The sequence below is a fragment of the Humulus lupulus genome, chromosome X (assembly GCF_963169125.1).
Source record: "Humulus lupulus chromosome X, drHumLupu1.1, whole genome shotgun sequence".
Taxonomy (NCBI): domain Eukaryota; kingdom Viridiplantae; phylum Streptophyta; class Magnoliopsida; order Rosales; family Cannabaceae; genus Humulus; species Humulus lupulus.
This window is the reverse complement of record NC_084802.1, coordinates 201808849-201824459: the sequence shown is the minus strand read 5'-3', so window position 1 is coordinate 201824459 and position 15611 is coordinate 201808849.

The window sequence follows — 15611 nt, the reverse complement described above, 5'->3', positions numbered from 1 at the left end:
CCATTTGGGTGGGTTTTTCTTGCTGGGCTTCGAATCACGAGTGCTCTATGGTGCAGGTAAGGGCAAGGGGAAGACCGACCAACCATGAGTACGGAGGGCATGAAGCGACGCGTACATGTCTGGTCTGCCTGGCTGCCACGGCCAAGGGCACTTTTGGGAGATGCTTTGTACAAAATCCTATTTTGTCGAGTAGTCGAATTTAAACATATTTTGAGTTGTAAATATTTATAAACAGTATTTTGGGATCCCTAATGTAAAACACTTATAATTTTCAATGAATCATTACTGTATGCCCTGATTTTCCCACGGGCTGATTAATGAACTGAGATACGGCCTAATCATGACTACCACGTGGACATCCCCAAGGCTGGAGCTGCCATCATAAGATCCTACCTCCTTAGCTCGAGGTAGCCCAAGGGTTCACCAAGATTGCTTAAGGACTGAGTTTGGACTCTAAAGACCACAGGTCGAGGGAAGCATCCAGCTCGTGGTACGAGCTAGAGTTTGAGCTGTGACCTTTCGTAAAGTCAACCACGCAAGGTAAATGTGCATATATCAGGCATCACATGTCTGATATATCCCTGACTTCTCGGACACACAGCGTGAACGTGCATATTCAGACACCCACGACTGGGTTGGGCCGTGCGGCCCATTATCCCCTTACCTATTGATTTGACCACACTTATGTGTCAGGTTTAGGAATTAATCATGAATGTCGCAGAGTTGACATGATAGGTAAGAAGGTCACGGGATGACCTTCTTACCAACTCCCAGGTGCCTTCTCCTATAAATATGGAGACCCTGGGAGTTACAAAGGGTTGGATTCTATTATGTAAAAAATACCCTGTAAAAGAATACCCAGTATATAGCAATAATACTGACTGGTGGAGTAGAAGGATTTTAACCTTTGAACCACTAAAAAAACGTATTTTGTGTCACCATCTCATTTCCAAGATCATTCATCTATTTCGGTTCAACATAAGCACTAATCCCTTCCTCTTTCTTTTCTTAATTACCTGTTGGCGATTCAAATTATGTGATTTCAATACAATTTAGTTACACTTTTGAGCTAAATGCGTGATTAGCAAGTTAAATGCACATTTTAAACTCACTTAGTAATGACTCTAAGGTAGTAAGGCGTTACAACTTGCTAACACCCCTCTTAAGAAAGCCTCTACCCATTGATTACGTGTGTTGTATTTTTCCTTGCATCAAGAATTCTCCTGAAGATTATGCTCTTCCAAGAAAGCAACCCATATTTCTTCATACTCCTCTTCTGTGTAACAGTTATATATTAAGTTATAGAACCCTGCGTTGAACGCAGGGATCTTCACATTCTTAGTTACATTGGTCCCTAAGTGTCAGATACATAATCTATGTGGAACATATGGCAAGAAATAGTTAATTACAAAACTCATTCTGTTGTCATTGTTAGTAAGGAATAATTTTGGTTTTTTGTTGCCCATGCAGTCGAAAAACACTCTCATCAATCAACAATAAGTGTCTTTTGTCTCATTCAACAACAATGCAAACCCAAAAACACAACTTTCACAATGTTGATTGACGACAAGAATGATTGTTAGTTGCTTATTATACCTGTTAGTCCTATATGTGGAATTGAAAGCCATAACCTCTCCGAATAGCATGTAGTCTTTTCTGTTGTTTCCATCTACCTAGAAAAGGTATGACAACAGATTATCCTGATCGATTTTGTACTCTACGTATAAATGTAGATCCTTCCCATAGAGGCAATCCTAGTAACCTAATGCCCATCTGAGTCACTTGACAACTTCTGTAGCTTTCTCAAACTGGCCACTTTATTGTAGACATCTCTCAACTAAAAAGGGAGATTATCATACCCACCTGATGGCATGGCAATATGCCCCACAACACTTGAAGTTTTTATCCCACACTTTTGCATGGTCATCACTTGCACGACAACTGTAATGCCCTGGTTACCCTAAGACAGTTACGGTTAACTTTGAACCGTGATTTAACTTGCTAACCGAGTACTTTGGTTAAAAAACGTGCTTCTAGGTGTTATTAATAGGTTAAGGTGGAAAACCAGTCAAAAGGAAATGATATATTTTATTTAAAACATAAAACTGTTCATGGGCCTATAAAAATGTTTACAAGTTATTTACAATGCAAAATGGTCATTACAGTATAAAATTTACAACCCGTCGATCTAAGCGGCAAAAATATGGTAAACCCCCTAGTTCCCCTGAGAACTCCTTGACCGTGGTGGTCAAGCGGCCGCATATGTACACATCACCACCTAAGCTCTCCACTCAAAGCTGGGTGAGCTTTTCTTTCCCTTTACCTGCACCACATAGCACCCATGAGCCAAAGCCTAGCAAGAAAACTCAATACTACAAGAGTATAATATCAAACAATTATCATAATAACCATCCAGGACTTTTAGTCCAAAATAGAGGAGTGACAGTTGTAAAAGTCACTAAGATGGGTTTCGTTCCCATTAGCCATGTGACGATACGGTCATCTCGGCTTTACAAATAAGTGATCCTTTCACTAGCTTAAACAAGATAGGAATTTGATGAAATAGTCACCAACATAAACCTACCGAGTGACCCTAGAGTCACTAACGTAGGATTCCGTTTCCCTCAGCCATGTGACAAAACAGTCACCTAGGCCTTTGGCCCTGGCTCTGAGTAACTAGTCATAGACTAGACAAGCGCTTATAATTTTCATCGAACTTAGGGTCGGTCCAGCATTAATTCTCCATATGAATCATTCAATGCAGATATCGATTAGATCTAATCTTTTATCGGCTCTGTGTTCATAACGCTTATGCCGTTTTTGACTCTTAGGTCAGTAACACGCGACCAGTGTCGATTCTGATTAATCAGTGTCATACACAAGTAAGTAAGATTTGCTAAGAATTTAATATGCAATCAATGTACACATTTAAACATTCAACATGCCTCAAGAATAACCATGCATGTCACATATGTGGTGCAGTTTTCTTACCTCATGTTCGAGCGCGAATTAGTAAAAGAACGACCCTTGAGAACGATCGACCATTTTATTCCTTAGCGGTTACCTGGTCATAACAAATTATGGGATTCCATCAATAAAATGAATAATAAAAGGTTCCCGAACCAAGACCTAGCCTCCGGGGCATCGAATCCTACTAAACCGGGTAGTAGGATAAATCCCAAGGCCTTAGGTTTGAGTTCCCATAATCAAAACACTATTTTGGCCTCAAAACCTTCAAGCGTCGCGGCCCCCAGCCAAGACAGGGGCACCTGAAGCAAGTGTCACGGCCCACCTTCCCCAGTGTGAGGCCCCCGGGCCCCTTAACTCCATCGCCCCTCTGCACCATGCTCGGGCCGCGGTGCCCAAGAGCAGGGTCGCGACCCCACCTGGGAAATCAGCCATAACCCCGATTTTCCACCTTTTAATCCTTTCAAAAACCTACTTAAACATCTCCAAATCCAAAAATCAAAGTTCCCGAACATCCCAATGATCCAAAATCATCAAATCCCGAGGCTTAAACAAATCAAAGATTCATCAACACACAAAATCCAAATTAAAGCTTAAAAACTCTAAAACTCAAAACTTAAAGCTTGGATTACCTTTGATTAATTTTTTTCTCGCCAAATCATTCAGTTAAGAAGCTTCTAATCTTTCCTAGGATCGCTATGCCTCGATCCTCACTTGATTCTGACTCCTAAAACCCAAGTTTCCTTCAAAATTGCGACGAACGGTAAAAAGGTTCAACAAGAGGGAGAGTTAAAGTGTTTGAACGTAGTTTTCTTTCTGACAGACTACTTCAAGCTTAAGTAACCTCAAATAAATCCTAATGCTCAGGGTCCCAAAAACGTCCCCGGGGGAAAAATAGTCAAAACTCCCAGAATTTCCTCCTGATCTCACTAACTCCCAATATATCCTCAAATAATCTTTCTCATTATCCTATATCCCAATAATTGACCCCGTTATGAAAAAACCGCTAACTTGCAACCTAAGATCGTCTTATCCCGAATAGCTCGAATATATCCACATAATAATGGGATCTCATTCATAAATCACAACATGCACCAAAATATACAAATATGCCATCAACGACCATATTACCAAAATGTCCTTATAATTAAATGTGGACCCACATGCATGCATTTAACATCATATTATAATATAATTCACATAAACATGCATATAATAGTTTAATGGCATAATAAAACAATTATGGCCCTCCTAGCCCACTAATCCAACCACTAAACTGCATTAGGGATTTTGGGGTATTACAACAACTACGTTAGGAACTTCACGATGTGACCTTAGAAATCGCTTCTCAATCGTCAATGTGGCCAATAAATGATTATGATCAGGTACAAACTCTCTAGCTCTCCATAAGTTGATTTTTTTTCATTCTAAGCACTCAGAGTGTAGCGCCGCAACTAGTTTGAGTTATTTCCTTTTGCACGCTTCTTCCTATTTCCAAGTTCAAAAAAATTTCAATTCTAAACCCTTCTTTTGAACAAACCCTTCGACGTAAGCTAATGACCCCTTCTCTTTTCTTACTGTCATATATATGAATGCTAAAGCCTCTCCACTTTGAATAAGTGGTGTAGAAATTCTCCCATTTTTCTAGAGAGTCCATCTCCTTTCCTAGAATATATGTCGTGTCTATTTCATCTATTTTTTCTTAGTTGAAGGGTTTTTAGTATTTCTTCCCACTACGGGTTGGAGTCTTTGTCAACATCTGGCATCCCTATTCTTATAGGATATTAAAACCAACCAATTAGAAGAACACACATTTCTCACCCATTCTTTAAGTTAAAAAAATGTCTTCGCACTTAATTATTTCATAAAAAAAAGTAAACAAGAATGTAGGATCGACCCCTATTAGGGTCAATTATGGGAGGTTCACAAAGAATATAATGTTAGAGCTTATGCCCTAAAAACATGTAAAAAGACATTTTATTGATTTAAATAAAAGTACAATTTTAATATATTTAAATGTTATAATTATTATTTGAATAATTTGTATAAATATTATAAAATTTCATATTCATTTATGAGGATATGATCTTGTATTAGTACAAGAGAATTAAGATCATATACAATGAACAAAATAGTCAGTAACATATTAAAATATGGAATCTTTAATGAATGGTCACTAGTATGGTTTAATTACTAATGTGGGTCGACATCTTGGTAAAGGTGTTGTACATAATAGTTATTGTATATGACAAGACTGATATAAATTAACTTTCTTTATAAACTTACTGTTTGCCATAAAGATCTAATTCTTATCATAATAGATGATCATTTATAGATTAGTCTGAATCTTGAGTGATCATGAATTCCTGTTTGTGTTTATTGGATATTTTGAGTCATTCGTTAAGGTCTCTTGATATAATGAGCCTAATGACTTTTGTTTTGGAGATTCAATAGCGTGAATGACTAGGAACATGATTTTACAATAATGGAATCCCTGATTTCCTAATGGATCGAATATTGGTTCCCTTAAGGGTTAATTCTGGAACTAGATAGTTTTTGAGCTCAAATATATAATTTGATTATAGATTAATTATTTGCTAGTGAATTGTTGGTACTTAAGGAACGAGAGCTAATTAGAAGGGTAAAATGGTAATTTTAACCAGCTTTATAACGAACCAATAAGTGGAACGCAGGCCGAAAGGCAAGCGTAATTTGAGGGTGTGGTCTCTACTTGCCCGACATGAGTTGAGAGTTGAGCACCTGAGTACGCACTTACTCGGCTGGGCCGTTCTGCCGAATTTTTTCTTGGATCGTTTGACTGAGAACAAGTCCAATATGAGGGTACAGTCCCCATTACTCGACGTGAACCGCAGGCTGGGTGCCTGAGTATGCACCTTACTCGGTTGGGTTGCTCGGCAGGACTGATCTCTTGGGTTGAATAATCGATTGTATGATTTAAATAAATATTCTATTGGTACACTGCAGAAGGTGTATACAAGTTATATGATTGAGATGAATACTCTCTTTGTAAACTATGGAATGTTTTTGTAGGCAATATGATGGGAATGAATGTATCTGATATCTGTATAGCATGTGTTTATTGCTTTTGAATATCTGAGTATATTGTTATACCTTGTGAGGTTTTCTTATTGAGCCTTGGCTCACGGGTGCTTTATGGTGCAGGTAAGGGCAAGGATAAGATGAACTAGCCATGTGTTGGACAACTTAAGGGGCGACGTGTACATATGCAGCCTGCTCGACCGCCACGGCTGGGATTACTTGGGAGGAACTAGGGGTTGAACCCTGTTTTGCCGCCTAGGACAACTATTTTGTAATGTGTTTGTCTTTTTTTTGTTTATAAACTGTTTTCTAGGATGCCATGTTTATGTTAAACTCTTTTAATGAAGAGAAATACTCTTTTAGCCAAAAAATTTAATACCTAACTTTTGAGTTAGTTTAATTACACTTTCTAAGTCCAAATGACTTGTTAAGCGAGTTAAACACTATTTCAAACACACAATGTAACGGTCCTGGATTAGTAGGGCGTTACAATATGGTATCAAAGCGGTCTAGGTTTAAGGGTTCCTGAAGATTGGCTGGGCATGTACACTCGCCGCTAAAGACGATCTCGAGTCAGGTTTTGGTAATTATTGATATGATTATGTGCTTTCCTACTTAAGTTGATAAATAAATGCTTTACCTGCATGCTAGAGTAGAGGGCATGATATTTATATTGTTAAGAGCAAGGCTTATTAATTGATGCACGAATTATATGGGCGTGTATTTTAGTACTATTATTTTATGTGAATGCTGTGTTGTTTGCTTTTGCCCGTGGGACAGCTTCTAGATGTGATCATCATGCCTGATAGGTCAAGTCATTGACTGTAGACGAACTCAGAGGTTATGTAGCCAAGGCAGTCAATGGGACCTGACGGTGTTTATATTGAGGCCGGAAATGATAATCAGGGCTAAGGCCCTCCGCCTGCCCCTCATAATTGACAACAAGTGTTTAAAGATATGCAAGCAAGATTGCAGAGGCAAGAGGAAGAGATTAGGTGGTTGAGACAGTAGGTTCTGCCAGAGAACACTTCTTACTTTTTATGCTAGGAGTAGTACCAGTTTTGACTCAGTCTAGGGTTGAGAACATGTGAGAATTTCTATATAAGAGATTTCAAAAACATTACCCTCTAGTTTTTGGGGGAGGCCTAGATCCATTCAGAGCTAAACAATGGATGGGCATGATCGGTTCTATCCTCAACTTTATGGGGTGGTAGGCAATGATAAAGTGATCTGTGCTACGTATGTGTTATGGGAGGATGCCCAGACTTAATGGAAATGGTATCCCAGATGCAAAATATAGCTACAATGAGCTGGGAAGAATTCAGGCAGTTGTTTAATGAGAGGTACTACAGTAACGCTGTTAGGACTGGGAAGATGAATGAATTTAAGAATCTGGTTCAGTGGAATATGACGGAGACAGAGTATGTTAATAAATTTTATGGGTTGGCCAAAATTTCCTTTGATATGGTGCCAACGGATGTGGCTCAGAAGGAGTGATTTATTTGAGGATTGAATTTTGGGATAGCTCAGGGCGTCAGGGCCGCCCAGTACATGAGATCTCTACCTATGCTCAGGTGGTAGGGATGGCCCTTGTTGTTGAGGGCCTAGGAAATGAGATATGGAGGGAGAGTGTCAGAGGGCGTGAAGGTAAGATGGTGATACCTTCGTTTACTGGGTCAGACAGGGGCGGAGGCCCCAGTGATCAGAAAAGAATGGTTACAGACATATTCACTACCCCTGGACTAGAAAAGGCATTTCGAGACGCTCATATAGGCCATCAGGGTGAGGATTGAAAATCTACTCAGAATGCACTCGGTGCAGGAGGCTCCATCTGGGAGAATACTGAGAAAGGGCATGTTTCTTATGTGGGATGGTTGGGCACCTCAGGGGGGATTGCCCAAGGTTGAGGAAGAAAGAACCAATGGGGGCTCGTAGCTTGACTCTAGCTCAAGTGTTCGCTCTGACGCAGTCAGAGGCTGAGGCTAGTCCCTCAGTAATGACAGGTTAGCTTTCTAGTTCTAATTTTTATATTATGTTGATTGGTTCTTGTGCCACGTACTTCTTTTCATCTAGAAGAGGCATAGATATATTATATAGATATGTGAAAATGTTTTGATGAGGGTTTGGAACCTTATCGCCTACTGGTAACTTCCTAAGAGATGGGTCTGATTATTACGGGTAAAGATTCATTAGTGGAATTGATAAGGGTTGATTATAAAAGACTTTGAGATGATTTTGAGTATAGACTAGATTATGTGAATAATTGGATATTAATGTGATTATGTGGATTGCATGGGTTATATTATTATATAGCTGATTATGCATGTTTAGGTGAATTAAAAGTGCAAAACAAGCCCACTTTATTTAAAGGGGCATATTTGTAATTTTGACCCGTTGAGGGTCTAATTGTAATTATATGATATTATGTGATTGAGACCGCATTATTATGTGGATATATTTGAAATATTCAGCAGAAGTCGGTCATTTCGATTAAGATAGAGCTTTAGTCACAACGGGGAATTTATAACTGGCTCGGGGTTGCATAGGGGTATTTCGGTAATTCGGTGAGTTACTGGGACTCACTAGAGTAAGAGTCATATTTTGGGAAGATTAGTGATATTACGGGTTTAGCGGGATTTATTGGGAATTTTACGTATATGTGAGACGGAAGTGTAATTGATGATTTTTCCCTTGAGGGGCATTGAGAGGATAGAGTTGCCTTGAGGGCACTTTGGTCTTTAGACCATTAGTTATACTTGGGTTGGCTGAGTGGACTAACTCAGAAGCTGCATCTCACTCTCTCTCGTTTACTCTCTCTCTCTCTCTCTCTCTCTCTCTCTCTCTCTCTCTCTCTCTCTCTCTCACTAGTGTTACACTTTGAAGGAAATTAAAGTTTTTGACCTTAAAGCTTAAAAGCAAGCTAGCTAGGGATTTGGAGTGGCTCTAAGAAGAATTGGGACGATTGTGAGCTTGGTAATCATCAAGGGAAACGTTTTCAGCTAAGGTAAACTCATGTTCTTGAGTTTAGTTTTTGAAGTTTTAGTGAATTCTGATGTTCAATTGAGTTTTAAATTTGGTTTTAATATGTCTGAGCTGGTGGGACCATTAGCATGGTCAAAACAGGTGAAAACCATATGTTTAGGATGGTTTTTGGAGGATTGGCGATTCTTAAAATCGTTGGTTTTCTGAGTTCGCCATGTCGCGTCGTGACTCTGCTTTTAGGGCGCTGCAACCCTTATGAACTCAGAGGGACAAGCAAGTGCCTCGAACTACCTTAGCGCCGCGACACTAGGCGAGATGCGTTGTGGCGCGTGCCCTGTGGTTTTGGGCTCGGGGCTCTCTCACTTGTTGTGTCGCGACCCTTAGTGGGGGGCGTCGCAGCTCTAATATGGGAAATAAGAAATATGGGTTTTGGGAGCTGGGAACCCAATTCTAAGGTCTCAAGAATGGTTCTACTACCAAGTTAGTAGAATGCATAGTCCCGGAGGCTAAGACTGGGTCCGGAAGCCTTTATTAGTTCATCTCTTGATAGTTATTCATTTTTATGGTAGTGACTAGGGTGAACCATTAGGCTCGGGAGGAAGGGATCGTACTCGGGGGTCATCAAACACTATTTACCCAGGACCTAAGGTAAGAAAAATGCACCAGCTCTGTGTTTAGGGCTTGGCCCAATTATATTACATGATTATTATTATGCTGAAAATATTTTATTAAACATGTTAATTGCACCATGTTTACCTGTGTTAAGTAATGACTATTTATTTGGTTATCTAATTGTGAAGCTCAGCTCATAAGTTGAGGATTCATTTGTGTTATCTGATTAAAAGCTTGGCTTAATAGTCAAGGACATACCAGTTTTAAAAGGACTCGACTTATTAGTCGAAGGATAAAGGACTCGACCCTCAGTAGTGACAGGTAAGCTTTCTAGTGCTGGCATTTCTTATTCTGTTTTGATTGATTCTGGGGCTACACATTCCTTTGTATCCAAAAGGGTGATTGATAGGTTGTGTAGACCATGTGAGTACTATGCAGTGGGATCTGGGACTTTATTGCCTACTGAGGATCTAGTAGTCTCTACGAGATGGGTCAGATCATTACTGGTGGAAGTGGATAGCAGAGAGCTATCGGTAGATCTCATTGAGTTGGTCATGGAAGACTTTTATATGATATTGGGTATGGATTGGCTAGCCAAGTCTGGGGCGACCATAGATTGTAAGAAAAAGATGGTAACCTTTGAACCTAAGGGCGAGGACCTGTTTGTATTTGTGGGAACCGTGTATGGACCCCATATTTCTATGATTTCAACGTTGAAAGCTAGATACCTATTGCAAGGTGGTTGCATGGGGTTCCTAGCTAGTGCTTGTAATTTCCCAATTTCCCTAATAAGGCTTAGTGCCTTGATTAGGGAGTTAGGAGGGAAATTATTGATATAATTGATTTATTTTGTGAGTTATATTATAATATGACTGTATTTGCATGTTTAGGTGTATTAAGCATGCATGTGGGCCCGTTTCTTATTAGAAGGGCATTTTTGTAATTTTGGCTAGTTGAGGGCATATCTGAATATATATATATATATATATGTATTATATGATTGAGACCACATTATTATGTGGATATATTTGAGTTATTCGACATGAGACGATCCTAGGGAGCAAGTTAGCGATTTAGTCATAACGGTGTCAAATACCCGGCTCGAAGTGAGCCTGGGGGTATTTTGGTAATTTAGTACATTACTGAGATTTATCGAGTAATGGGGAATTATTTAGTGATTATTTGATGATATTGGAAGTAACAGGAATTATGAGACGTTAGTTGAGAATAACGGGAAATGTGGCAATGACAGTTTTGCCCTTTAGGGCATTAGAGAGTAAACTAATGGGCAAGGGGTATTTTATGTTATAATACTTTATAATATAATGTAATATTATATTATATTATATTATAATATAATGTTTTAGATTAAATAAATGTGACAAAGAGTGCCACATATTGTAACATATAATAGAGAGTTACAATATTTAGATATACGAGACATATCCAAATACTGTAACATATTTGGTGTTACAAATTTGTAACTTCCAAATATTACCCTTTATTGTGTAAATTTGGTGTTACACAATATTGAGATGAATTTCATAAAGTCATTTGAGAAATGGTTGTTAGAGATATGATTTTAACCCCAATAATATGTTTTGGGGGTTACAAAATCATTTGGGAGGGTTTGGAACCGTTTGGAAAAACAGCACATTTTCAAGTGCTGAAACTGGGCTGTGGCCGCGGCCACTGAATGATGGTGGCTGCGGCCTGGGGGATAGAAAGCAGTGGTCGTGGCCACTGATGTCCCTGGCCGCGACCACAGGTGCATTTCAGGCCATTTTTTTCCAAAAGTGTTGAAGGGTTCCAAAAAGCCAAATAACTCTCAAATCTCAATTTTAATTCCATATTAATCCAATTAAATATTAGTAACAGCCATGGGGATTGGTGGAATTTGAAATTCAAAGGGTGTCTCTAAACTAGGGCTGAGCATAAAATCCAAAAAATCGAAAAAACCGGATAAACCGACCATCCGAACACCGAAAAAACTGAAACCGAAAAAACCAAAAACCGAAAAAACCACCAACGGTGCAAACCGCCACTGTTTGGTCGGTTTGGAAATATTGTCCGGACCGACCGAACAGAACCGAAACCGACCGAGTACTATTATAAATAATAATATAATATTATATAATTATTAATTAAAAATTAAATAAAATCTGTTTTTTTTATTTTTACTAGGGCATCAGAGAAGAGTCTCTCTATCTCTTCCTTCTCTACGCACGGCGCAGGCGCACAGGTCTCAGCCCCCTACTGCACTCATCCTTCCTCCCTCTGGCGACTGCCCAAACGAACGAAACAGCCCAGCCCAGCCCAGCCTCTTCCTCATCTCCTCCTCTGCTCTTCCTCTCTGTTTCGCGAACGGAAAGGACCGAGCACGTCTCAGCGGCGGCAGCACTGCCCAGCCCACTCCGGCGCGGACACAGTGCCTTCCCTTCCCACTCCGGCGACCACTTCACGGAGGTGTGCCATTATTGTATTATTATATATATATCATTATAGATTCGTGAAAATAGATTGACATATATATATATAGATGAGCATAATCTTGAAGTTGTTAAACTTAAATATACTGCTTTAGCTGAGCATAATTTAGAGAAGAAGAAGAAAAAATAAGTAAAAACTTCAGCAACCTTAAATATACTGCTCAGGACCGTGTTTAGTTGAAATGAAAGAGTAAAAAATTTGTCTGTATGTGTACCCTTCAGCAACCTCAGTGAAAAATGAAAGAGTGACATATATATATAGATGAGCATAAGTTGGGCTAGAGTTTGCCCCAAGAGTAAAATCAGATTCCATGGATTAATTAGATTCAGGTGTTTGTTCTAAGCTCTTTGGAAGCTTATTTCTATTCTTTCTCAAATGCTGAGTTTGTTTGAATGAAAGTGTGTAATATTCCTTAATTTTACTTCGGTGAAAAATTGCCTTTTAATTTTCTTATCTTATAGTTGTCAACATTGTATATGCTAGCTAGTTTTGTTGAATATATTGAGATCAATATAAGGGTAGTGTAGCTATAGCCGGTAGTATTATTATATATATAGAGCTATAGCTATATAGCTAACTAAGAGTAACTTTCAACCAGCTTGTAGTGAGTGAGAGATGAGTCTTTTCTTTGCACTTTCCTTATGGCTTTGGTTTGGTTTGTTGTCAACATTTTAGAACAGAATAAAGAATTAAGGAATATTAGAACACTTAATGAAAGAGTGAAAACTTGAAAGTGAGGATCTTGTAAAATTTGCAGACATTTTTATTGCTTGATGATGGCCACACGTTTGAGGTATTGATGATGATGATAATGATGATCACCATCATTCATTATCATCATTTTTATGCTCTCTTCAATACCCCTTTTACTGATTTCATCACCCTTTTAATAATTTATTTTCTTAAAAAAAATAAAACTGTTTCACCTTAGCCCCATTATGATATCACTGTAGTTGGTTGATGTTGAATCTGGAGTGATCTTATTATTATAATTAATTATTATCTCCCAAAGTAAAATAGAACAAAAACTAATACATAAAAAGAGAAGTAAATTTATGTTCTCAAATATAATGTAGTTATTAGATGCATCAATATGTAATTATAATATATATATATATAACTACAGCATTATATTTTATTTTTCGAAGAAAAAAACATTATAATGACATAGTTATATATATTTAATTGTAAATTAAATATGATATTCTTGTATATATATGCACATTAATAGTGTCTTCAGCGCTATTCTTAATATTCAAGCTTGGTCTTGGTTTTGATCTTAACCTTATTAGCTTGCCTTTTATAAGCACTAGTGATCCTCCAACTTGATAGTCATATAATTGAATAAACTTACTTATATTTATTAAAATATAGATAAATTATAATGACGGAATTGGAAGTCATCAGCTTTTGCTTCCTCAATTAAGCAAGCATTAATTACTAATCTCTGTTTATTATTTTATTTATCACTAATCGGTCCTATATATTGTGTATGTAGTTCAATAAATGACGATTTGTGAAAAATATATAAAATTGCCAATTATATACATAAACAAAGACTTGTCCTTGAATGATCATAATAATCATGTCTTGTTATTATGTTTTATATTTATTATGTTTTATGAGCACATTCATATTATGTTTTATATTTGTTGCTGAAATTGTGTTTATAAATATGTAAATAGATCGTTAATATGGATAACGAGGAAAATTTAGAAGGGATGATGGGGGAGTGGTTGGAGTATGCTGAAACTAATTTGTCAAGTTCTGATGCAGGCCATGAAATGAATGAATGCTGGATTTTGGATTGGACTTTGTTTTCTATCTATTCTTTTGAAATTTGAACTTGATTTGTGTTGTTGTAGTCGATTAGACTTAGATTTAATTTGTGTTGTAATGGACTATGGACTATGGACTATGGACTATGGACTTTAAGTTTAAACTTTAATCATGTGTTGAGATTTGTGGTCGTAGTCTTTTGGTTTTAAATTTTAATTGGGTTGTGTCTTGGATTGAACTAATAGATATTGGAGTATTGGACTTTTGATGATGTGTTGTGATTTGAGATTATGTTATGCTCTTATGGACTTTTAATTATGTTTCAAACTTTAAAATTTGTAAATGTAATTATGTTCTATATATTTATGTTTTAAAAACGCACAAAAATGGATTCCAACAATCCAAAATTTTTAATTTTTTAACTAAAACTAAAAAATAAAAAAAATCAATTCGGTTTGGTCGGTTTAACCGACCAAACCGCGGTCCAAAACGGTCGGTTTTTTTTTAAACTGGTTTGGTTCGGTCGGTTTTCGGATTGCACCAATCCGAACCGAAAACCGAATTCTGGATTTTTTGTTGTGAAAAAACCGCCCAAACCGACTGTTGCTCACCCCTACTCTAAACTCTATAAATAGGAGCCTATCGCTCACTTGAAAGGCACAACATTTCTATCCATTAGAGCACTTGGCTAGAAACACCTTGAGGCTTGATAATTCCAGAAAGATTTTCCAATATCTGAGAGAGATCTCTTAGTGCTTGAGTTAGGGGGAAATAAGCTTTTGGACAAAGGTTTTAAACCTTGTTCAAGTTGGTGATCCCCAACCCTCTTCACTTAGGTTGTGTAAGTGAGAGTTTTCTTGTATTTCTGTTCTCTATTTTATTGTATTGTTTTCTTCTTATTCTCTTGTTCTTTTTACTTGTATATTTTATTTAAGAGTGGTAATCCTGTCTTTTGTTTCAACCACCTTCATTTTACTTGTAATCTTTTGCTTAGAGTTGTATTCTCACCATTATCTTCTCCTTCATCATCTTCTTCATTTTCTTTGTTTATTTGTAATTTTCAGTTATAGAGTTGTAACTCCTTTTTTAATCAATCATTATTTATTTGTAATATATTGCATAGAGTTGTAATTTCTTACCATTTCCATTGAGGCAAATACATTTTTTCCTAACATTCAAAAGCTTAACCCTTTCTTTGTTTCAATGGAAGGTGAGACCATCAAAATCATGAATCAATACCTAGTGAGGTTGGATATGTTTGATGGATCCAATTTCACTAGGTGGCAAGATAAGGTGAGATTCCTATTGACCACTCTCAAAATCGCCTACATTCTAGAATCCACTCTAGAACCTCTCCCAACGCCATCCAACAAGGACACTCCCGAGGAGGTGGAGAAGAGAAGGAAGAGGGAGGAGGACAATCTCCTTTGTAGGGGTCATATCCTCAATGCCCTTTCTGATAGGCTCTATGACCTCTACACCGAAACCACATCAGCCAAGGAGATATGGGATGCACTTGAGAAAAAGTTTAAGGCAGAAGAGGAATGTACCAAATTTTTTTTGATATCTCAATACTTCGATTTCAATTTTTTTGGTGATAAGCCTATTCTTCCTCAAATACATGAATTGCAAATAATTGTTAACAAATTGAAAGTGTTAAAGATTGAGCTTCCCGAGGCCTTTCAAGTTGGTGCTATAGTGGCTAAAATACCACCAACTTG